Source organism: Numenius arquata, chromosome W (assembly GCF_964106895.1).
Source record: "Numenius arquata chromosome W, bNumArq3.hap1.1, whole genome shotgun sequence".
NCBI classification, from domain to species: domain Eukaryota; kingdom Metazoa; phylum Chordata; class Aves; order Charadriiformes; family Scolopacidae; genus Numenius; species Numenius arquata.
This window is the reverse complement of record NC_133615.1, coordinates 34564833-34591569: the sequence shown is the minus strand read 5'-3', so window position 1 is coordinate 34591569 and position 26737 is coordinate 34564833. Positions and strand designations below refer to the sequence as shown.

At 42.6% G+C, this 26737-nt stretch overlaps 1 pseudogene; it reads left to right on the top strand.

Annotated features, from left to right (window-relative positions):
* LOC141476597 (m7GpppN-mRNA hydrolase-like) overlaps positions 1-7173 on the top strand; it is a 52214-nt pseudogene extending 45041 nt beyond the window's left edge.
* Positions 7174-26737: the final 19564 nt, after the last annotated feature.

Here is a 26737-nt window from a genome sequence, read left to right as displayed (position 1 = left end):
CTGGCTGAAAAGAGGGCTTTGTCTGGAACTCAGAAAAAAAAAAAAAAAGAGCTTTGGATGAAGGGGCAGGCCACTCTGGAGGATGACAAGGATGTCATGAGGCTATGCAGGGAGAAAATTAGAATGGCCAAAGCCCAACTAGAAATTAATCTAGCTTCTGCCATAAAATATAAAAAATGTTTCTATAACTGCATTAACAACAAAAGGAGGGCTAAGGAGACTCTCCATCCTTTATTGGATGTGGGGGAAAACATATTGACAAAGGCTGAGGAAAAGATTGAGGTGCTTAATGCCTTCTTTGCCTTTGTCTTTAACAGTAAAGGAGAGGATCATCCTGAGTGAGCTCTCAAGGCATGTGCAGGGCAGCCAAGGGATCAGGGCCAGCCAGCATGGGTTTATGAGAGGGAGGTCCTGCCTGACCAACTTGATCTCTTTCTATGACCATGTGACCCGCTTTCTCGATGAGGGGAAGGCTGTGGACGTTGTCTACCTGGACTTTGGTAAGGCCTTTGACACCGTCCCTCACGGCATTCTCCTGGAGAAACTGGAGAATCATGGCATAGACAAGTGTACCCTCCGCTGGATAAAAAACTGGCTGGATGGCCGTGCTCAGCGAGTTGTGATTAATGGAGCAAAATCTGGTTGGCGGCCGGTCACCAGTGGTGTCCCTCAGGGCTCAGTTTTGGGGCCAGTCTTGTTCAATATCTTCATTGATGATCTGGATAAGGGGATTGAGTGCACCCTCAGTAAGTTTGCGGATGACACCAAACTAGGTGGGAGTGTTGATCTGCTTGAGGGTCGGCAGGCTCTACAGAGGGACCTGGACAGGTTGGACCAATGGGCCAAGGCCAATGGGATGAGGTTTAATAAGGCCAAGTGCCGGGTTCTGCATTTCGGCCACAACAACCCCAGGCAATGCTACAGGCTTGGGGAAGAGTGGCTGGAAAGCTGCCTGGCAGAAAAGGACCTGGGAGTGTTAGTGGACAGCCGGCTTAACATGAGCCAGCAGTGTGCCCAGGCAGCCAAGAAGGCCAACGGCATCCTGGCCTGTATCAGGAATAGCGTGGCCAGCAGGAGCAGGGAAGTCATCGTGCCTCTGTACTCGGCACTGGTGAGGCCTCACCTCGAGTACTGTGTTCAGTTTTGGGCCCCTCGCTACAGGAAAGACATTGAAGTGCTGGAGCGTGTCCAGAGGAGAGCCACCAAGCTGGTGAGGGGTCTGGAGAACAAGTCCTATGAGGAGAGGCTGAGGGAACTGGGCATGTTTAGTTTGGAGAAGAGGAGGCTGAGGGGAGACCTCATTGCCCTCTACAACTACCTGAAAGGAAACTGTAGAGAGGCGGGGGTTGGCCTCTTCTCCCAAGGGAATAACGACAGGACCAGAGGAAATGGTCTGAAGTTGCGGCAGGGGAGGTTTAGATTAGATATTAGGAAGAATTACTTTACTGAGAGAGTGGTCAAGCACTGGAACAGCCTGCCCAGGGAGGTGGTGGAGTCACCATCCCTGGAGGTATTTAAGAAACGTGTAGACGTGGCTCTTCAGGGCATGCTCTAGTGCCCGGGATTGTTGGTTTGTGGTGGGGTGTTGTGTGTGGGGTTTAGTTGATGGATGCTGCTTGCTTTTTTTTTTTTTTTTTTTTTTTTTTTTTTTTTTTTTTTTTGGGGGGGGTGTTGTTGTTTGTTTGGTTTTGTGTTGTGTTTTTTTTTGTTTGTTTGTGTGTTTTTGTGTTTTGTTTTTTTGTTTTTTTGTTTTTTTTTTTTTTTAATGTGGTTGGACTCGATGATCTCAAAGGTCCCTTCCAACCACTAAGATTCTGTGATTCTGTGATTCTGTGATTCTGTGATTCTGTAAGACCAGTTGTTCTCAGGGTACCCAACCCCCTAAGCTGGAAGACAGAGATGGGGAGCAGAATGAAGCCCCCATAATCCAAGGGGAAATGGTTGGCAACCTGCTACACCACTTAGACACACACAAGTCTATAGGGCTGGATGGGATCCACCCAAGGGTACTGAAGGAGCTGGCAGAAGTGCTCACCAAGTCACTTTCCATCATTTATCAGCAGTCCTGGCTAACTGGGGAGGTCCCAGTTAACTGGAGGCTATCAAATGTGATGCCCATCCACAAGAAGGGCTGGAAGGTGACTCGCTTAGTGGATGTTGTTTACCTGGACTTTAGTAAGGCCTTTGACATGGTATCCCACAGCATTCTCCTGGAGGAACTGGCTGCTCATGGCTTGGACAGGTGTACTCTTCTCTGGGTAAAAAAACTGGCTGGATGGCCAGGTCCAGACAGTGGTGGTGAATGGAGTTAAATTCAGTAGGTGGCTGGTCACAAGTGGTGTTCCCCAGGGCTCAGTATTGGGGCCGGTTCTCTTTAATATCTTTATCAATGACCTGGACAAAGGGATTGAGTACACCCTCAGTAAGTATGCAGATGACACCAAGTTGGGTGTGAGCATTGATCTGCTTGAGGGCAGGAAAGCTCTACAGAGGGATCTGGACAGGCTGGATTGATGGGCCGAGGCCAATGGTATGACATTCGACAAGACTAAGTGTCGGGTCCTGCACTAGGTCGTAACAACCCCATGCAATGCTACAGGCCTGGGGAAGTGTGGCTGGAAAGCTGCCTGGTGAAATAGGACTTGGGTGTATTGGTTGACAGCTGGCTGAATATGAGCCAGCAGAGTGCCCAGGTGGCCAAGAAGGCCAACAGCCTCCTGGCCTGTATCAGGAATAGTGTGGCCAGCAGGACTAGGGAGGTGATTGTCCCCCTGTACTTGGCACTGGTGAGGCCCCACCTTGAATACTGTGTTCAGTTTTGGGCCCCTTACTACAAGAAGGACATTGGAGGTGCTGGAGTTTGTTCAGAGTAGGGCAACGAAGGTGGTGAAGGATCTAGAGAACAAGTCCTATGAGGAGTGGCTGAGGGAACTGGGGGTGTTTAGCCTGGAGAAAAGGAGGCTCAGGGGAGACATCTACAACTACCTGCAAGGAGGCCGTGACGAGGTAGATGTCGGTCTCTTTTCCCCAGGTAACAAGTGATAGGACAAGAGGAAATGGCCTCAAGTTGCACCGGGGGAGGTTTAGATTGGATATTAGGAAAAATTTCTTCACTGTTATCAAGCATTGGAACAGGCTGCCCAGGGAAGTGGTTGAGTCACCCTGGAAGTATCTAAAAGACTTGTAGAAGTGGCACTTAGGGACATATTTTTTTAGTGGTGATCTTGGCAGTGTTAGGTTTTTGATTGTTCTCGATGATCTTAAGGGTCTTTTCCAACCTAAATGATTCTATGATTCTCATCTAGATTTAGTGAATGGTGCATGCAAAGGAGGAGGTTGGTAAGGGGGCATGTAAGAGGAAAAACCTACTTAGAATTGTCTGTGTACCATTAGGCTTTTAAGAAATATTTTGAAAGGGAGAAGCAAAGACTATGGTGTTAGAGTTGTTGGAAACTTTGTTCCTGTGGGTGACACCCTTCATCTTTGAAGTTTGACATCTTTTCTTTTTTTTGTATTTCATTTAATTTAAAATATCTAACTGGGCATCTGGCTTAAAAATGAGTAAAGGTAGTAGTGGTTTATTTGACAGGGGTCCCTTTAATTTCTTGCATTAAATACCTGTCTTGCAGCGTTGCATTGTTGCACTACTTTTGAACTTCAATACCAAGTGAAAGAGGCCGAACTACTATTATTTTTTTAAAATGTACCTTCACTCCCATGCAGATGGTTGCTGGTAGGTAGAGTTCTTACCATGATAGATTGTCTGCCTATTGAAGCACCTTCATCTTCATTGAATTCAACCTGACGTCATTTATTTTTTATTGTTTTTTATTCCCTCTCTAATTGTATTTAAAAGCTTTTTATCCTTTAATTGCTTTTCATAATATGCATCTTACCTAGAGCTGGGGTTTTGGGGCTAGGTTCCTTAATACAAAAGCTCATGTGGGTTTTTTATACACTGTAAGCATTTTCAGAATCTTTGACTTCTTTCCATATGCTATATAATAATTGTACAATGTAAAAATTCTGACACAAATTCTGCCCTCTTCCCATGTTTTCTTCTGTAACAAAAGCTAAGTTCTCATTTCTGATAATCTTTGAATTAGTGGTCTAGTTTTGATGACATTTTAAATAAAAATATCAAGAACATTAGTGGCTTTCAAAGTTACATAAAGCCTCTACCTTTACCTTATGGAATTGAATGTACAGTGGCTTTTTTATTTTTTGAAATATTTATTTAGAGTTTAGGCACTGGATATATCCATTTCTTATTTTGGGTATCATATCTTGCAATGAATGTCCTGTAGCATCCATTACTGTGTAGTTGCAGTCTGAACTATCTTTAGTTAACCTTTTGTGGAAACTCTGTTGTGGTCTATTAATTAAAGTCTCTTGTTAAATTTAAGAAAATAATTGTCAATGCTATGCATTTGTAAAATTCTCTGATATACAGCAGTTCTTTTGTTGGTTTTTTTGTTTGTTCGTTTTCTTTGGTTTTTTCTATAACATTGAATAGTTTTCCATCAACGAATTACCATGTCACAGAAATTATATGACTCCAAAGTCCAAATTAGGTTTGGCACCTAACAAATTTTTTATGGCCATTCCTTTCATCAAGTATGTTCAGCATGAGTGAAATGCTAGGCCAGTGCTTTTCAGACAATTTAATTTCTTCAGATTTGTTTCAGTAACTGAATCTTGTTAAACTTCTGCTTCTTCACAGGCCACTGAGGGAATGGCTTTCTTGAAGAAATGGAGATTCCTCAGATAGTGACAATGGATTTTCATCTACTGGGCACACACCCTCTAAGCCCAACATAGGAAAAAACAAGGTAAGAACCAGGTCACTTCTAACGGCAGTTAGTATTCACCATTTGGGCAGCCTTCACGTACCACTTTTTAAAATATTTTGCATACCACTAGTATATATGCATCAGTGTGTGGGAACACATTGCACTGTATTTATTGTATAGTACAGTGTCTGTAATAGTATAAGAGACTGAGTAACAGCTGACGACTTTGAGTTCATGTTTTGTTAATTTCAGCGTGCTTCAGTTTTTCCACAAAAAAGATATCATTTACATGTTCTTAAGTATTCTGAGGAAAGCTTAGCTAATAAGTAGCAAGTGTTAGCACAGTGATGTTCAATGCTGCTATTTAAAATCTTCTCTTTACTACTTTTTGGACATAATGGCTGAGTCAGAATTTGAATAGCAATGGCAGAAAGCAATATCAAGACACTCCCAGCCAAAAGAAGCAAACAAATGGAGTCCACAGTCAACCAGCTAAGCAAAACCATGCCTTGGTAAGAAACATGTAGTGGCTGTCTCATTAACAGGTTCCAGTATTGCTTAATAGAAGTCCAGGCCAATGTCCTGGAAGGTAGAATTGCATAGCTATCAAAGGTGTATTTGAACAGAGTATTTGGTATGTATGTTGTAGAAATATGACATTTCTTATCTCATATCCATTCATATCTATAGAAAAGCATACTTTATTAAATACTTATTATATAATATATATAATAAGTAATATAATATAATAATATAAGTATAATATATAATATAATATATAATATATTATAATATAATATAATAATATAATATAATATAATATAATATAATATAAATTATATATGATATAATAAGTATAATATAATATATAATATAATATATTATTATATACTATATATTATATTTTATTATATACATACTTTATTAAGTTAGCATTTTGGAAATATGAATTTATTTTAGCAGATGAGAATTTGTCAGCTCTTTCAGTAGACAATACTTCTGTAGTTTTCCAGGTTCCTGTCAGGTAATAGTCTACTACAGTATATCACAATAAATGAATGTATTTTGTGTTCTACACTAATATATTATAAATTATTGTGAATATCAAATTAGACAGAAAGATATAAAGCGCATATGCTTATTTCGCTCCTCTCCAGCAAAAATGCCAATGTATACAATCCTTGTATGCCAGGATTTCATATATGTTTAATATCGCAGTAGAACTACAAAAATTTGTGAAATCTAGTATGATATTACTGGTTTGCTACCTTTTCCTTGTTGTAACTAATTGTCCTTGTTCCCAAAGTTCTGCTGGCTAGGAGAAAGATCAATGAGAGATCTATTTTTTTAATAGTGTTTTGTAGTGGTTCATTGGTCACCTTTCAATTATATAACTTATACCCTTCTGAGCATGCTCTGATTAGTGGCTAGTTCGTTATACAAAGGTGGTCTGACATTAGCATGTAAGGTGGTCTCCCAGGGGTGTGATTTTTTTTTTTTTAGCATGCTAATTAGCCTTAGGTTACCCTCAGGCAACCCCATTTCCCCCTCTGCCCAAACCCATCCCCTTCATCCTTGTTGGCATTAGCACATTCCTGTGTTACCTTGTGGTTCTCTACATTGAGGATCACACGGTTGCGCAAAGATTGAGACCATGGGGTTCTTAGGATTCTGCAATACACAAGGACACAGATGTCTGGGTTTCTGAGAATTTCTTTATTACAAATTACTACAGAACTACTGCTAGTAAAAACAAATATACACATGCACACTCTCTCTCTACACATCACTACAAAATTACCACTAAGAAAGCAAGTGTATACATATTACAACAGTAAAGCGAATATACATATTTTACAAGTTATTATTGAATTCCAACTAGTGAAGCAAGTATATATTTATGAACCTTTACCTATGTATGCACCTATAAATATAGTATGTGAGGTGTTACCGGTATGACACTCGCCAAACTGCTTTCAGGAGTAGGGCTAATCAATGATGGAAAAAGTCCCACTTCAAAGATGATCCATGTCATGGAGTCTGGAGTCCCTGGTGAGGTCACAAAAACAGAGAAACACCTTTGATATTTAGCAAAACCATAAAGGTAGTAAAAAATCAATATACCCATTGCCTCAACAGTCTGGTGTGCAAAAATTTCCATTTGCATTATAAATTAAGATGCTTATAAGACTGTGGGAATTGTGCAGTTATCTCAGAGATAACTAGTCCCCAGACATCACCACCTGCAACAGAATTAGAAAACTAGCATTGTTTTAATTTGCACTACTACCATTAATCACTTATTATGTTGGCTTTGTAGCTGATGATGTATCAGACTCTAGAGAAGAGTCAAACAATTGCTACTCTAAGGAAATATTAAAACAGAACCTCCAGCAGTAATAAAAAAGATGACATTAATATAACTCCCTACAGTTCCAGTTGTAACCAAGACCTAAGAGTATTACCGTATTCTGAATGCAAATTCCCACAACTATGTTGGCTGCCTGACCTAACCTGACTAGATATAAACAGTACAAATCCTCTAAAAATATTTCCTTTACTACTAGAAATTGGAGGAATAAATGAGAGAAATTCTTATTGCTCTAAACACACCAATAAACCTCAAGGTACAGCTCAACATGTAAAGCCAGTTACATGATGAGCAGAAAGGATAGGTGACTCCTGAAATCAGATCATTTATAAAACCATTGAAGAGCACTGGCCCTAAAATCGAGCCCTCGGGAATCCCACTGGTGACCGGTCGCCAGCTTGATGTAGCCCCATTTATTATAAATCTTTGAGCCTGACCCATCAGCCAATTGTTCACCCAATGTGTTATGGACTTGTCTAGCTGTATGCAGTGTCCGATACTTGCTATCCACTGCTGGGAGTGCACAGTTTCCTACTGATATAGTTGGCTGAGTATAATTCCTGTATATCTTATATCAGTATCGGGATTAATACTGGTTCTTTAGTATTATTGTTAATTATTTAGTCTTAGTCTATTAAATCTATTTATATTTCCACCCTTGTGTTTCTTTGTGTTCCCCGATTCCCCTTTCCGGGTGGGGAGGGGTCATCGGGTGATAGAATAATTGTCTAACGACAATAGATTGTTATAGGTTCTCTCAAACCATAACAAATTTGGCGCCCAACGTGGGGCATTCGACAAATTTGGCACCCAGCATGGTATTTTAACAAATTTGGCACCTAATGTGGTTTTTTAATGAATTTGGTGTATAACATGGTATTTTAACAAAATTTGGCATGCAGTGTGGTATTTTAATGACCTTGATACTTAACATGATAGTTTGCATGTAATTTTAAATAGTGCTGGGAGAATCAGAGGCCTTAATTTGAGAGTTCTGAAAGGTTGAAGTTGTAAACAGATTTGATCGGATTTGTAAAACAGTCATTATGGATCTGTTGGAGTTGTTTCAATGTACTGTAAACGGAGTTCTCTGGTATCTCTGTGCATATCTGTATGTGCGCAGCTATGGGAGTGGTGCAAGAGTTTGTTGCCATTTCTCATTGGTTTAGGGAAGCTTATCATTTCTAAATGTGGAGTTAAAAACATTGCCTTGTTATTTTGTGCAGCGGTGTTTTGCTATGCTATTGGGTCTTTTGTAATTGTTCCGTTTTTTGTCACTTATGTAATTGCATCTCGCGAATCGCTGCAGTTAGAATCACCTCAGAATGGGGAAGGATCCTTTTTGGGCACCGTGCATAATTACACCTTGGGTTATATTATGGGCCATTTAGTGAGGGGGGGAATATCTTTTGAGGATTTGTATGTTCCGGTAGCGTCAATAGTAACAGTTTTTGGGAGTTTGAAATACCCTTGGAATGTTTTGGTCACTGTGCTTATATTGTTAATTTTTGCGGGCTTGTTCTTTTTTATGGGCTGGATTTGCGGTAGAAGGAAGTGTCCGATAGAGATCCCACCGGCCCCCCCGACAGACATTGCTCCTTTAGAGAACCTGGCGGCCTCCCCCACAGTCAGTGCTCCTGTGCAGCCCCCGCAGGCTCCTGCGGCAGATGTTCCTCCCGTGCAGACCCCACCGCCCCCCCTGACAGACATCATGCCTGTGCAGACACCGCCAGTCCCCGTGACAACTACTGTGCCTGTTCAGACCCCACTGGCCCCCCCGACAGACATCGCACCCGTGAAGACCTCGCCAGCCCTTCTGACAGACCCTGGTCTTATCCAGACCATGCTAGCTCTCATGACAAGACCTGCAGCTGCACCAAGTACTGAATCTACTTCGACCTTGGTGATGGATGATGCAGCTGATCTACAGACTCAATCAGTGCCAGTGTCAGTCAACCCTGTACGTAAGAGGAAGCGTGCCGTAGCATCAGATGACAACGGTCAACCAGGGGCATCAGGCAATGCAGTAACAGAGGAAACTACTCGATCATTAACCCTAACTGAGCTGCGAGACATACGTAAGGATTACAGCCGCCGGGAAGGCGAGCAAGTGATTCCTTGGCTGCTCCGATGCTGGGACACTGGGGCTGATAGTTTGGACTTAGATGGTAGAGAAGCCAAGCGGCTAGCACCATTAGCTAGAGAGAATTCACCATTAGAGAGAATTCACCATTAGAGAATCAGGCCTTGACAGAGCTTTTGGAAGACCACCACAATCCCTCACCCTCTGGAGGCGACTCCTGTTAAGTGTGAGAATCAGGTATCCCCATAGGGATGATATCATGTACCAGCCATCCAAGTAGACAACTATTGAGAGAGGTGTTAAGAATCTGAGGGAAATAGCTGTGCGGGAGATGATTTTCAGTGACTTGGACGACCTGCAGACATCATTAGATCCAGATGCACTCAAAATTACTGGACCCTTTTGGCGCAAATGGGTACTGAGTGCACCAGCAGCATATGCTAATGTATTGGCATTATTTTGCTGGAGAGATGATGAGGCATCGACGGTGGGTGATATGGATGCTCGAATGCAGCATTATGCAAATCTTCTTTCTGCCCCACAGGCCAGTGTCTCAGTGCTGAAGAAATCATTTGGCAAGGCCAATATCTTAGGTGGGGACAAACACTTCCCTACTAAAGCTGGTCGAGAGAAGCAAAGCACACCACGACACATCCTGTGGTCTACCCTGCGTAATCAGGGAGAAAACATGAGGAATTGGGATGGAAAACCTACTTTGGCTTTACAGACACGTGTACGTGAGTTGTGGAGTAAGACACCTCCCAGGAGGGGTTCTTCCAGGAGAAGTGTTGCTCCAGTTTCCAGAGAAAAGTCCCCTAGAAGGCAGAGATGGGCCTCGGAGCCTAATTTACGACACGCAACTGTCACAGATGTAAGCGGTGTGCCCTCTCATCAAAACTAGGGTTGCCCTGTCTCCAGCCAGGGGGAGGAGAGGGACAATCGAGTTTATTGGACTGTGTGGATTCGATGGCCTGGCACATCAGAACCACAAAAGTATAGGGCCCTGGTGGACACTGGTGCACAGTGCACCGTAATGCCATCAAATCACATAGGGGAAGAATCTGTCACTATTGCTGGAGTGACAGGAGGATCTCAAGACCTGACTGTACTGGAGGCCGAAGTGAGCCTAACTGGGAATAAATGGGAAAAGTTCCCCATTGTGACTGGCCCGGACGCACCATGCATTCTTGGCATAGATTACCTCAGGAAAGGGTATTTTAAGGACCCGCGAGGCTACCGGTGGGCATTTGGTGTAGCGGCGGTGGAGACGGAGAATGTTGTGCAACTGTCTACATTGCCTGGCCTGTCAGAGGACCCTTCTATTGTAGGGCTGCTGAGGGTCAAGGAACAAAATGTGCCCATTGCTACTACAACTGTGCGTAGGGGACAATATCGCACTAACCGGGATTCTTTGCTCCCTATTCAGCAATTGATTCGTCAGTTGGAAAGCCAAGGGGTGATCAGTAAGACTCACTCACCCTTTAATATGGCCAGTGCGAAAGCCTAATGGGGAATGGAGATTGACAGCAGACTATCGTGGCTTGAATGAAGTCACACCACCATTGAGTGCTGCTGTCCCAGATATGTTAGAACTTCACTATGAACTGGAGTCAAAAGAGGCTAAATGGCATGCTACAACTGACATTGCTAATGCCTTTTTCTCTATTCTTTTAGCAGCAGAGTGCAGGCCACGGTTTGCTTTCACCTGGAGGGGCGTCCAGTATTCCTGGAATCGATTGCCCCAGGGGTGGAAACACAGTCCTACTATTTGCCATGGACTGATCCAGACTGCACTGGAGAAGGGTGGAGCTCCAGAACACCTGCAATACATTGACGACATCATTGTATGGGGTGATACAGCAGAAGAAGTTTTTGAGAAGGGAGAGAAGGTAATGCGAATCCTCCTGGAAGCCGGTTTTGCCATCAAACGAGGTAAGGTTAAGGGACCTGCACAGGAGATTCAGTTTTTAGGAATTAAGTGGCAAGATGGGCGTCGCCAAATCCCAATGGATGTGATTAACAAAATAACAGCTATGTCACCACCTACTAACAAAAAGGAAACACAAACCTTCTTAGGCATTGTGGGTTTCTGGAGAATGCATATTCCTGGTTACAGTCAGATTGTGAGCCCTCTCTATGAAGTGACTAGAAAGAAGAATGATTTTAAATGGGGCCCTGAGCAGCAGTCAGCCTTTGAGCAGATTAAACGGGAGATTGTTCATGCAGTAGCCCTTGGGCCAGTCCGAACCGGACAAGATGTAAAAAATGTGCTGTACACCGCAGCCGGGGAGAATGGCCCTACCTGGAGTCTCTGGCAAAGAGCACCTGGAGAGGCCAACCCCTAGGGTTTTGGAGTCGAGCATATAGAGGATCAGAGGCTCGCTATACTACCACTGAGAAAGAGATATTAGAAGCATATGAAGGGGTTCGAGCTGCTTCAGAGGTAATTGGTACTGAAGCACAGCTTCTCCTGGCACCTCGGTTGCCAGTGTTGAACTGGATGTTTAAAGGGAAGACTCCTTCCACACATCACGCAGCTGATGCAACGTGGAGTAAGTGGGTAGCACTAATTAGCGAGCAAGGGAACCCCAGTCGTCCAGGAATTCTGGAGGTAATCATGGATTAGCCACAAGGCACAGATTTTGGAGGATTCCCAGAGGAGAGAGTGGTGCGGGCTGAGGAGGCACCACCATATAATCAGTTATCGGAGAACAAGAGGCGATACGCGCTGTTCACTGATGGATCTTGTCATATTGTAGGAAACCAGCAAAGGTGGAAAGCTGCTGTATGGAGTCCTATTCGACGAGTCGCAGAAGCGACTGAGGGAGTGGGTGAGTTGAGTCAGTTTGCAGAAGTGAAAGCCATCCAGTTGGCTTTAGATATTGCTGAGAGAGAAAAGTGGCCGGTACTTTATCTTTATACTGACTCATGGGTGGCAGCGCATGCATTATGGGGGTGGTTAAAGCAGTGAAAGAAGAGTAACTGGCAGCGCAGAGGTAAACCCATCTGGGCTGCTGACTTGTGGCAAGATATTGCTGTCCGATTAGAAAAGCTGTCTGTGAAGGTACGACATGTAGATGCCCATATATGTGGGAGACTGGCTAGCTGAGAAGGGTCGCGTAGACATGATCCAGCTGGCCGAGCAAGAACTTGAGAAACATCGGATTCAGCCCCCGTAACTGCTGAGCTGGCAAGGACACCCTGTCCTTGACTGTAACTGTTGTATGATAACAGGGAGATTGCAGCTGCTCAGGCATGGGAAAAGAGGATGAAAGTAACTGTAAAGAAGGAACTAAGGGCGGGGTTGAAGTTTGGAGGACAGGCCAATCAGAAAGATGTATTGCAGAATATGTATTAGCTAATTATAACGAAGCATAAAAGACGGCTGTACTATTCAATAAACGAAGCTTGCTGATCACTCATATTGAGTGACTCTGTCTTCCCTCCGTCGCGACACATATACCCAAGAGTCAGGCCACTGAGGAACAACAAAACAATCATCAGGTGGATCAGGCTGCTAAGATTAAAGTGTCCCAAGTAGACTTGGACTGGCAATGTAAAAGTGAATTGTTTTTAGCTCAGTGGGCCCATGACACTTCAGGTCATCAAGGAAGAGATGCAACATATAGATGGGCTCGTGACCGAGGGGTGGATTTGACTACGGACACTATTGCACAGGTCATCCATCAATGTGAAATGTGCTGAAATTAAGCAAGCCAAATGATCAAAGCCTTTGTGGTATGGAGAACGGTGGCTGAAATATAAATTTGGGGAGGTTTGGCAAATTGACTATATCTCCCTTCCACGAACCGCCAGGGAAAACACTATGTTCTTACTATGGTGGAAGCAACCACCGGCTGGCTGGAAACATATGCAGTGTCTCATGCCACTGCTCGTAACACTATTTTAGGCCTTGAAAGACAAGTCCTGTGGCGACATGGTACTCCAGAGAGGATTGAGTCAGACAATGGGCCTCATTTCCGAAATAATCTTATAGATGCCTGGACTAAAGAGCGTGGTATCGAGTGGATATACCACATCCCCTAGTATTAAGGCCTGGTCCTGATCCGACAACTGAGTGAATGCCACGTCACTTGTTCCTACCCTAAAAGACTATTAGGATAGATGGAACTCACAGTTTTGGACTAAAGAAATTCAATGGACCTTTTAGAGGAATAGCTCATAACTTTAGAGGATTATATATGTCTCTCTATATATATGTATATTAGAAGATAAATATAATAGTACACTGAAGTGTGACATATATATGGTATGAAATAAGGGGTGGAATGTCCTGGGTTGAGAGACACAGGACTAACTTTTCTTCTAATGCTGGGGAAAATTGCACTTTTAGAAGACTCTAGTGTCTGAATTTGTGGAAATATTTACTTTATAGCCAGCCAGGCTCCATGGGATTCAAGGTTAGTGTTTTCGAGCCTTGCCAGGTGCAGGGACAAGGAGGAGCAAGGCCTGGGCATTTGACCCAGGCTGGCCAACAGGAGTATTTCATACCATGAATGTCACATCCAATATAAATTAGAAAAGTTTGCTGCGTAGCGGGCTCTCTCCCTGATGGTGGCGGTCCAGACAACTCCTTGCCCTGGTGCTGGAATCCTGAGGCCTTCCCTTCCTCCTGAAGCCATTGCGCTCGCAGTGTCCGATACTTGCTATCCACTGCTGGGAGTGCACAACTTCCTACTGATATAATTGGCTGAGTATAATTCCTGTATATCTTATATCAGTATCGGGATTAATACTGGTTCTTTAGTATTATTGTTAATTATTTAGTCTTAGTCTATTAAATCTATTTATATTTCCACCCTTGTGTTTCTTTGTGTTCCCCGATTCCCCTTTCTGGGTGGGGAGGGGTCATCGGGTGATAGAATAATTGTCTAACGATTTGTAACCCATCTGTTATGGGTTCTCTCAAACCATAACAGTAGCAATTCTAGTAAAGACCCTTTGAGCTCTTCTGGATCGCAGCAGGCTGTGGCCAGTAACTCCCCTGAGTTGAGATACCTCTCAGGCTGACACCTCGAGGTCAGGGCAGGAGAAGACCCTTCTCAAGCCTCAATTATCGCCCATTGAGGAACACCGATGCAATGTGAGTAATTACCCTAAATCCGAGCAAGGGAAATTTTAACTATAGGCTAGTCTCTTTCTCTCTCCTCCACCTCTCCACCTATATGTTTTGAGAAACACATTAACTTTATGGATGTGGATGGTCTTCTGTCCATCAGTGCACGTGTAGAACCTAAAAGCAGCACCTTTCGGATTGTTAGCGTTGTCTGCTATTAAGAAATTCCCAATCAGAGACCTGTATGTGTATGTGCATGCATGTTTATAATATGTATTGATTCGGGATACCTTCTAGTAAGTTAGTGTGAATCTTGCCATCTTCAAATCTGTAACTAAGTCACTGTTCAATTATTTTGTTTACTCACCTTTTAAACCTCTAAACCAGTTAATGATTTAAGTGCTGCTAAAAGTCTACCTCTCAAATCTGCCCTACATCATTAATAAATATTGTATAGCTGCTAAATCATAACCGTGTCAAATATTTTCATCTGTGACACAGTCACCTACACAAAGGCTTGCTTGTAGCACTAGAAGAGATACAAAATAATCTGCATGGTAACAGCACAGGGACTCTGGACTGAATATATCCAGCATCCTGAAACAGAGACTGAAGCCACCAGCCTTGTGGCTCTGAAGCCATGTATGGCGCGAGAAGACTTTGTTACAGTAACCTAGAATAGTTTGCCTCTCTCATCTGATTATGTAGAGTCCCAAGCATGTTTTATCTTGTTGTTATAGTAACCTGGGATAGTTCGCTTCCCCCATCTGCACATACCCTTGTACAGGCACCAACATGACAGCCAGCTGCAGATCTGGGAATTCAGACAACAGGACCTGCATTACATCAGTGAGTTCGCTAATGAGCAAAACAAGACATTGCATATGTATGATATGTTAATCAGTGCAAGTTTTATTATCCACCCTTGCAGTGCTTTCCTTTGAGCTTCACCCCCAAGCAGGGCTCTGCTGCATCAGGTTCCCATTTTGATTAGTGTCAGCATCCCAAGGCTCCCACCATGGTAATGTTACACTTGTATTAAAGCTAAAGTTTTCATTTGTTGAGTGTTGCACCTTGTCCCTCAGGGATCTGCACCTGCTTTTTGCTTGTAACAATCCAGATGGTCATTTGGTCTGTATAAGCTTTCAGTTTACATTTCAGTGATTCCCGAGGAGCTAACACTGTCTCAACCACGCAGTTACTAAGCCTCAGCATAGCGTGAAAAGCTATTCTTTTCTCTCTGAAGGTTTCCCCACTTCCTAGCCCAAGATTACTTCCACAACACTGAAGTAACTGTGTGAAAGTTACAGATATATTTATGAAGCATGTGGAAAAGCAGCTCATTCTATTACTTAGAAAACAGCATACTCAAAAAAACCCTATCCATAAAATAAAATAAAACCATAACATAGAGGCTAATATCCCAAACAACACAATAAAACATCAGCTAGAATGTTTAAAAATTTCAGAGTAAAGATAAAATGGGGATGAAAATCTAAAGTGTTTTTCCCCCCTTTTCGGTAACCACCGAATGCTACCTTTGTATTGTTTTAATCACATTTTTTAAATAGACTCTACTCAATTTGTGTGAGTGAATGTTGTTGGTACAAACACAATTTGTACTTGCAGTTTCCATAACTGTACTTCCCTAAGCCTCCTATACTCATGAGTGTTGTTTAATCATTCCAGTCTGTACAGGCAAATGCCTGTAGCAGCCTCGACACTGCCAGAATAGGCATCGCCTGTGATAGTATATATGTTAATTTAAATTGCTGGTAAAATTTATGATTTAATTCCAATCTCTCCTTTTCTTTTCCCCTCTTTTTTGGGTATAGAAAATGATTTATTTATTCAGTTGAAAACAAAAAAAAGACAAGAGAGTGTTCTTAAGTGGTAGGCCATGACATGATTCACCATTGTAGCTAGCTCTAATGAATGCTAATTGACATGCAGAATCAAATTTTAAAAAGGTGATTCATTGACATCTTACCAACAGAACAAACATCCGCAGCTCTGAATTGCCCAAGAATAAGATTCTGCTCATTTTCTACCAATGCCAACAGCAGCTCATATGCTTCTATACACTGTTCACTGAAAGCAAAAGCAAACCACAGAAAACAAGAATCACACAAAATATATCTGTAATTTAGAAGGGGAAAATATTTGCAGTTAGCAACAAAAGAGAGGTAGCTGATGAACTACATGATTCCCTAGTAATTGTTTAATAGCAGGGATATTAAATGACATAACATACATAGCTTTTATCACAAGCATTCAATAGTCTTTCCTTCCATATGACGGTCTCAGGTTAGCCCCAAGTAACTTAACAAGAACAAATGAATGAAAGAGAATGACCTGATGTAAGGTGAGCTCCAGAAGTGTGGGTGAAACACTCAGTAGACTGATGGCAGACATTTATTCTTTTGAGAAACTCTTTTCAGGCCTTTTTATTACACAAAGAAAACTTAGAAAAATACTTGTTTCTCTGTCCTAGCTGTAAGATTTTCCTCCATACAAGACAGCAGCTACTAAATACAGTTATGAATCATTCATTCCTGCTGCATTCTAATATGTTGTTAACAATATATAAATTACTATATCTATTTGTAATTTACTCAAGACTGATAGAGTAACAGAATGCATTCTTTAAAAGGCACACAATTTTTCCTAATGCCAGAAGTGCCTGCTCTGAATTAGTCGCAGCAGAAGGACTTAAATGACAACATCTTTTTACATAGTGTTTAAAGCCAATTTAGACACTTGTAACCAAATACCAAGCCATTCACCCACAATTCCAACTGTGTCATATAAAGTCCCTCTAAATTATCTGAAGTACAATACTACTCCTTAATACACTGGCATTGTGAAAGGTAGCAGAGTAATGCAAAAAACCCGTTTCTCAAGAGCAGATATAGCAGAGATGAGAGAGGTTTTTGGTATTTTTATTTGGCTAGAAAATCCTTTTTCCCCTGAGGAAATGACTGAAGCTATCAATGACAATGACTGTGCAATGGGGACAATGGACTTAAGAACAAAACATGGATTTTAGAGAGGCATGACAACAGACTCTTTCTGCTGCTACATGACAAGAAGACCTAGCAATATTTATCTCATTCAAATAAGTTGTTAATGAGTACCTTAATTTTTCATTCCCTCACCTCTCAGATGTAACTATCATAGTTCAATGTGTGCATAACAGTAAAAGGAAAAAAGATAAACATTTCCTTAATTACAATATTAATTCAGCATTTAAAAAGATAAATATGTATATTGTTACTGGCTTGAGTTCACTGCTGCTGCTGAATGAGGGTTGAGATACCAATATATAACAATAAATTCAGTTACACTGTTTGTCCAGTAATTCAACTGTGCTGGTTTTGGCTGCGATAGAGTTAATTTTTTTCATAGTAGCTAGTATGAGGCTATGTTTTGGATTTGTGCTGAAAACAGTGTTGAGAATACAGGGATGTTTTCATTACTGCTGAGCAGTGCTTACACAGAGTCAAGGCCTTTTCTACTTCTCATGCTGCCCCACCAGTGAGTAGGCTGGGGGTGTACAGGAAGTTGGGAGGGGACACAGTTGGGACAGCTGACCCCAAATGACCAAAGGGATATTCCATACTGTATGATCCATATGATGTCTTGCTCAGCAATAAAAATCTGGAGGAAGAAGGAGGAAGGGGGGACGTTTGGAGTGATGGCATTTGTCTTCCCAAGTTACTGTTATGCATGATGGAGCCCTGCTTTCCTGGAGATGGCTGAACATCTGCCTGCTGATGGGAAGCAGTGAATGAATTTCTCATTTTGCTTTGCTTGCGCAAGCAGCTTTTACTTTCCCAATTAAACATTCTTTATCTCAACCCACGAGTTTTCTCACTTTTACCCTTCTGATTCTCTCCCCCATCCCACTGGAGGAGAGTGAGCAAATGGCTGTGTGGTGCTTAGTTGCCAGCGAGGGTTAAACCACAACATTAACCAACAGGGCATTTTTTCAGGAAGAAATAAAAAGGAAACAGCTTTACTTTGGCACACGAACAATTTCACTCTCAGAGACCTCTATCAAGTCTTCCCACTCTCTTTTTCTGGCTGAGATGCTCTCTGTATAGGTACATACCTGTGCTGCAATGCAAGCCTGAGGGCTGTGGCGTTAGACTTTTACTTCCCAACAAACATGCTCGTCCTCTCAGCATTGCTCTTGCACTCCTCAAGTGTTATTGTCAAGAAGTCATTCTGGGATTGCAAGTTTTCAATACTGCTGTAGAAAATTAAGCAATTTGCAACATTCAAAAGCTTAGCTTGCAGAACCTGTCTTGAAAACTCTGAAACAATTGTAATTTAAAACAATAAATACCATTTATTCTACACATTGTTTTTTATGACTATGGGGGAAAACCCAACCTAATCAATTCCAAGTTCCATAGCAACAGCCAAAAGGATACTTATTTTTCTTAGGTCTCTCATTTCTCTTGTAGCCTTGTTTTGCAGCCACAACACTGTGTAGGACAGTTGTCTTATAAAACTTTTGCTTTATAATTTTGCCTCCATTCTCTCATTCCTGATGCCACATTCGCTTCTTGTTTTAAGTGCATTATTCATTACTGCAATTCGTAATATGTAGGGAGATCATGCAGCTGCATAAATGTCTTCTTTCTTTGGGACATCCAGAATAACTGTTTCACCAAAACTGATATTTTTGCAATGATTACAGAGCTAGTTTCCAAAATTTGTACTAAATTTCAAAGATGCAATGAAATCTCAAAATATTCTGGCAATTTTCAAACAAGAGCTTGTATCAGAACTTAACTGTAATATTCTCCTCAATGAGGTTAACTCATTGAGAATCTGAAAATAAGGCTTCATTATGTCAATATTACTGAATACTATCATTCCTGATTACTGCAACACTCACCAATGTATTACACCTAATAATCAGAGTTGGATGTATAGTGAGAACAGACAAGTAAATGACTTGAAATTTTGGGTAGGTAACTAAGGAAGAAATCAATATCATTAAAAAATACAAGAGGAGAAGGGCTAGTATAACATTTCTTTAGTGATCAGAATGAAGCTCTGACTTTCTGAGTTGCTAAAACTTGCTGCTTCGCCTCCTACTTCCTCTTTGACACCTTCTATAAGGATACATGTTGTAAGTGAAAAACTGTACGGTGCACAGAGAAGAAAAAAATAGAATCACATTTTGCAGCATTACAAAAATATGAGCTATAAATAAAAGAGATATTGCATGATTAGACTGAAGTTGACAGAGCTGTGAGGCAGAGAGAACTTACAAGCATGGTCATAGAATAAAAGAATGATTTAGGTTGAAAGAGACCTTAAAGATCATCCAGTTCCAACCCCCCCGCCATGGGCAGGGACACCTCCCACTAGACCAGGTTGCTCAAAGCCCCATCCAGCCTGGCCTTGAACATTTCCAGGGATGGGGCATCCACAACTTCTCTGGGCAACCTGTTCCAGTGCCTCACCACCCTCACAGGAAAGAATTTCTTCTTAAGATCTATTCTAAATCTTCCCTCTTTCAGTTTAAAAGCATTACCCCTTGTCCTATCACTACACTCCCTCATAAAGAGTCCCTCCCTATCTCTCCTGTAGGCCCCCTTTAGGTATTGGAAGGCTGCTACAAGGTCTCCCTGGCGCTTTCACTTCTCCAGGCTGAACAAACCCAACTCTCTCAGCCTGTCCTCATAGGAGAGGGGCTCCAGACCTCTGATCATCTTTGTGGCCCTCCTCTGGACCCATTCCAACATGTCCATGTCCTTCCTGTGTTGAGGACTCCAAAACTGGACACAGTACTCCAGGTGGGGTCTCATGGAAGGAGAGTAGAGGGGCAGAATAACCTCCCGCGACCTGCTGGCCACACTTCTTTTGATGCAGCCCAGGATGTGGTTGGCTTTCTGGGCTGCAAGCACACATTGCTGGCTCATGTTGAGCTTCTCATCCACCAACACCCCCCAAGTCCTTCTCCTCAGGGCTGCTCTCAATCCATTCTCCACCCAGCCTGTATTTGTGCCTGGGATTGCCACGTCCCAGGTGCAGGACCTTGCACTTGGCCTGGCTGAACTTCATGCAATTTGCATGAGCCCACATCTCAAGCCTGTCCAGGTCCCTCTGGATGGCATCCCTTCCCTCCAGCATGTGGACCATGCCACCGAGCTTGGTGTCATCAGCAAACTTGCTGAGGGTGCACTCTATCCCGCTGTCCATGTTGCCAACAAAGATGTTAAATAGCACTGGTCCCAGTACTAACCCCTGAGGAACGCCACTCTTCAGTGGTTTCCACTTGGACATTGAGATGTTGATCGCAACCCCTTGAGTGCAGCCATCCAGCCAGTTCTTTATCCACTGAGTGTTCCATCCATCAAATCCATTCCTTTCCAATTTTGAGACCAGGATGTCATGCAGGACAGTGTCAAACGCTTTGCATAAGTCCAGGTAGATGATGTCTGTTGCTCTCCACTTATCTACCATCGCTGTAACACCACTGTAGCAGGCCACCAAAATTGTCAGGCATGATTTGCCCTTGGTGAAGCCATGTTGGCTGTCTCCAATCACCTCCTTATTTTCCACATGCCTTAGCAGAGATTCCAGGAGGATCTGCTCCATGATCTTGCTGGGAACAGAGGTGAGACTGACTGACCTGTAGTTCCCTGGGTCTTCCTTTTTCCCCTTTTTGAAGATGGGGGTTATGTTTCCCCTTTTCCAGTCAGCGGGAACTCCATCAGACTGCCACGACTTTTCAAATATGATGGAGACTGGTTTAGCAACTTAATCCACCAGCTCCCTCGGGGCCCGTGGATGGATTTCATCAGGTCCCATGGACTTATACACCTTCAGGCTCCTTAGATGGTCTCGAAAATGACCTCCTTCTGTGGGCGTTTCTTCAATCTCATAGCCCCTGTTTTTGCCTTCTGCATCTTGGGCGGTGTGGTTAGAGCCCTTGCCGGTAAAGATCGAGGCAAAAAAAAAAATCATTCAGTACCTCAGCCTTCTCCATTTCATTTGGTCTGGGTACGTAATGAAAGCAATCTCCTTTTCTAGTTTTTTAATAATTGTCGCTTTTTTTTACTTTGTGAGTCTCAGAAAGTCTTTCTCAATAAACTATAATTAGAGTTTATAAAGCTTTGTACTTGTAGTTTATCTGTTGTTACCATTACCAAAGCTAGCTGAAGTTGTCTTTCTGTTCAGTATTTTAACCTTGCTACTTTATTGTAAAATTTGGAATGAAACTGCAGCAAATATATGGAAGCCCAAACTGTGACAGTCGGCAATAAAAGCTAAGAGAAAGAAGGGGGTGTGTGGTGCAATCGTTATTATGGTGTTTGTCTTCCAGAGCCGCTGCTACATGTATTTCTTCCCTACTTCCCAGGAAGTCCCCATAATATGCCAACAAACCCCATAATATATCAACAGTGTTAACTAGTAGTATTAAACAGCTCACATAAGGGTGAACAAGGACCTTGGAGCCTGCATAATAAAACCACCCACATCAATACCAAGGAAGAGGGAGATCCATCATCCTCTCCACAGGATAGCTCTCCCAGCACAGTAAGGCCATCAATGCCAGGGCAAAGCACATAGCCATTGTTTGTACTAAGCTCATTGTACTTGTCCCAAGCTCAGCAAAATAGATAAGCACTGCAGCAAACAAATTCTGTGACCCAAACAGAAGCTTGGCACTTAATAGTTACTATAGATATAGCATGCTTAACTCCTCTTGTCTCATGCCCCATGTTGGGCATCAATATGGACTGTGGTGGTTTGACCTTGGCTGGATACCAGCTGCCCACCAAGCCACTCTATCACTCGCCTCCTCAGCAGGAAATGGGGGAAGAAAAAAAGATGGAAAAGAACTGCTAAATCAAGATTAGGGGCAGTTTAATAAAGCAAAAGCCACCCGATACACCTAGACAACAACAAGGTCTCCAAAGATCCAGATGATGTCCTGTGCATATGGGCCACGTGGAGGAAGGTGGTCTAAAATGCTTCAGCATCATATTCTAACAGCTTGGCAACAATGTATTGCCAAAAATGGATAAATGAGCTGTGGAGACATTGTCTTCCTGGCTCTGAAATTTTGAAGAAAAATCTCTGTCCCTCGTCATCCCTAAGGGCCAGAACTTTGGCTGCCATGGGCACCTCAAGTAATCAGGCTCCTCCTGTCCCAGTCAGAGGGAAAGGGAGGCCCAAGTACATTCCGTGTGGAACACTCTGGTTCTTCCTGTGTGACCATGGGGAGGACATGAGGGAGTGAAATGGTAAAACTACCTTGAAGCTGGAAGCCCCATGCACGCGAACTGAGAAGGAAGACAGTTGTTAAGAAGGGGCTACCCAAGAAGGCTCTCAGCTTAGTTGCTGTTGAGACACAAGAAAGCTGATTGCTATCTCCCAGACATAGGACTAAGATCAACTCCCTTGATCCTGGTGAGGAGACTTCTGGTCTGGCACTGCAAGGGTCAGACAATGAATACTCTGATCAGGAACAGGAATAGAAGGTCCTTGCCTTCAGCCAGGAGGAAGAAAGGGATCACCAGGTATACTGGACTGTGTGGATTCAATGGCCTGGCACATCAGACCCACAGAAGTATAAGGCTTTGGTAGACTCTGGTGCCATCAGGGTATAGGGGCACAGAACCCATCTGGATCTCTGGAGTGATGGAAGATGCCAAGAACTGTCTGTATTGGAGGCAGAGGTGAGCTTAACAGGGGACAAGTGGCAAAAGCACCCCATTGTGACAAGCCCAGAAACCCCTTGTATCCTTGGCATAGAGTACCTCAGGAGAGGGTACTGCAAGGACCCAAAGGTGTACCGATGGGCTTTTGGTGTAGCCACTGTGAACATAGAGAAGATAAAACAGTTAACTATCCTGCCTGGCCTCACAGAAGATCCCTTCATTTTGGTATTGAATAGTGATAAAATAGTTGGTGAAGTTCTGCGTAAATTAATGTGGGAGAACAGAGAGTCTTAATGGTATTTATATAATTATAGGCTTTAAATTAGCCATTATCTTTCAGGAAAATGCTTAGAGACATTTTAGATAGATCTACGTAAACATAACTTCAATACCTAACAGCAGTTAAAAAGGCAAATATTACATTTTAAAGTATTAGCAAAGAAATCAAGAACAGAAAATATCATCGTGCCACTGTGTAAATCTTTTTTGCACCTTCATCTGACATTCATTCTGTGCACAGTTCTCAAAAATATATGAAAAGGTCTTTTCATTTCAGAAGCCTACTGTAGGAACTGAGGAGGTACAGTGAAGGATAGTACTGGTGGTCAGAATTACAGAATGGCTTCTGGACGAAGGGAAGAGTGGGATTCTTGAGACTAGAAGAGAAAGATCTGAGGGAAATTTTGTGACATGAATGACAGCAAAAAAGATTAACAGGGAATTATAAACTGGATTAATGCACAATTTGGGAGACACCAAAAGAAGTTTGCAAGTAATAGCTGTAGAAAAACAAAAAGGAAGTCCCTTTCCCAGTGCAAAATTAAATAGGCGTATGTCGTTGTTGAGACGGACAAACGACACGGACAACACTCTTCTGAAGTTCAAGCAGTAACAGTCTACCCTTTATTGCCACATGTACTTTCTTATATATTCTCTCTTAACACATGTTCTTTTGCTATTGGTTACATATTGTCATAACAATATATCATTGGTTGTCTTTTGCAAAACATCAAAACTACTCCTTATCTTGTCAGTCTCCAGCTGGTACCTAAAAGTTGTTTTACTTCTCAGGATGTTTTCTACTCCCTTCTTTCTCAAGGATATACTTTAATCTCTGCAAGGTTAACTCCTGACTCCATTCCCACAATCAAGGGTTCCACGGACCCGCCACAGTCCCCCACAGGCGTATTTGCTGCATGGGATATATCACATGAAAAACATACAAATGGTATCAGTGTGACTAGAGAAATTCATGAGAGAACCATCAAGACCTATCAAACGTAATTCAGATGCAAACTCCAGGTCAGGAAGTCTTTTAATCTTTAATGTGCTAGAAAGGGACTCTAGGAAGAAAGTATCATTAGAGGTTTGCCCTGTTCATATACTCTTCTAGTGCATCCTTTACTGGCATCAGAATAGGACAGTGGACTAGGGGATCATTAGTGTGACCCGGGACAGATGTTCTTTGTACTCATGAGTCACTTGTGAACAGATTTGCGATTGTTATTTATAGATCAGCTATTTAGTTACCTTCTTCACAACTCATGTCAACAGATTTCCTCCCATGGACTTCCATAGCTCTTAGTGACATAAGACAGGCCATTAAGGTCACAGAATCACAGAATCATCATGGTTGGAAAGGACCTATGAGATCATCGAGTCCAACCATACACACACAAAAAACCCAACAATCAAAAACCCAACAACTAGAGCATGCCCTGAAGTGCCATGTCTACACATTTCTTAAATGAATGCCCAATGCACCACTATCAGTCCAGTCACGTTTAATATACTAAACTATCACGATTCTGGATACACTAATAGTGGACTGCACCTTCAGTCTAGTCGTGCTCATGGCCACTCTCAAGTGTTTGGTCACATTCAATGAGAAACTGAAACGACTAGCTACTTAAGCAGTGCAGTTTATTTAAGCAACAGATATAAAGGTTCTTTTGGCTTGCCGGTGATAAATACACTGTCTGCAAAGCACATGCAAGTAAAAATAAAAATATTGTTAATGGTACAAAACGCGCGACAAAGAGACAATACAGCCTGGCTATAAATGTAACAGGTAACCCTCTAGAGAGATTTCTAAGTTTCCCGAGGAAGCGCTCAGAATAATCATAGCGTTTTCTAGGTTGGAAGGGATATTTAAGATCATCAAGTCCAACCATCAACCTAACTCTGATAAAAACCATGTCACTAAGCACTATGTCAACCCGTCTTCTAAATCCCTCCAGGGATCCCTCAACCACTGCCCTGGGCAGCCCATTCCAATGCTTAATAACCCTTTCCATGTAAAATTTTTTCCTAATATCCAATCTGAACCTCCCCTGGCACAACTTGAGTACGTTTCACAGAATCACAGAATCTTCTTGGTTGGAAGGGACCTTTGAGATCATCGAGTCCAATCAACAAAAAATAAACAAACTTCAAAAACAAAACAAAAAGAAAAACAACCAGCCACAAACCACATCCACCCACAAACAGATGCAAACCAACAATCTCGGGCACTAGAGCATGCCCTGAAGTGCCACATCTACATGTTTCTTAAATACCTCCAGGGATGGCGACTCGACCACCTCCCTGGGCAGGCTGTTCCAGTGCCTGACCACCCTCTCAGTAAAGTAATTCTTCCTGATATCTAATCTAAACCTCCCCTGCCCCAACTTCAGACCATTTCCTCTGGTCCTGTCATTCTTCCCTTGGGAGAAGAGGCCAACACACACCTCTCTACAACCTCCTTTTAGGTAGCTGTAGAGGGCAATGAGGTCCCCCCCTCAGCCTCCTCTTCTCCAAATTAAACATGCCCAGAACATGAACATCCAACCCAGCACTGGCAATCGGGGTGCCAAGAGGAGCTGTGCTTCAGTACCAATTATCTCTGAAGCAGCTCTAACTCCTTCATATGCTGCCAAAATTTCTTTCTCAGTTGGAGTAGAGCTGGCTTCAGATCCTCTGTTTCCCTACTCCAAAATCCTAGGGGTTGACCTCTTGTCTCCCCTGGTCCTTTCTGCCAGAGGCTCCAGGTAGGGCCATTGTCCCTGGCTGGAGTACAGAGCACATTTTTAATGGCCTGTCCTGTTCGGACTGGTCCAAGGGCTACTGCATGCACAATTTCTTGCTTAATTTGCTCAAAGGCTTGTCGTTGCTCAGAACCCCATTTAAACTCATTTTTCTTTCGAGTCACTTCATAGAGAAGTTTCACAATCTGACTATAACCTGGAATATGCATTCTCCAGAAACCCACAATGCCTAAGAAGGCTTGTGTTTCCTTTTTGTTAGTAGGTAGGGACATAGATGTTATTTTGTTAATCACATCCATTGGGATCTGGCAATGCCAGTCTTGCCATTTAATTCCCAAGAATTGGATCTCTCGTGCAGGTTCCCTGATCTTACCTCTTTTTACAGCAAAACTTGCTTTCAGAAGAATCTCAATTACTTTCTTACCTTTCTTGAAAACTTCTTTTGCTGTATTACCCCATACAGTGATGTCATCAATGTATTGCAGGTGTTCTGGAGCTCCACCCTTCTCCAGTGCAGTCTGGATCAGTCCATGGCAAATATCCCGCCATTCCGAGACAGAAAACAGCATAGGTGTGTCAGAAAAATGACCCCATCGCTGTCCTAATTTAATTAACGTGATCAACAGTTTCGCCGGTACTTCATTCCCTCTCTTAGAGAGGATTCCAGCGAGTAGCGTGGCCGCAGCTTCTACTTGCA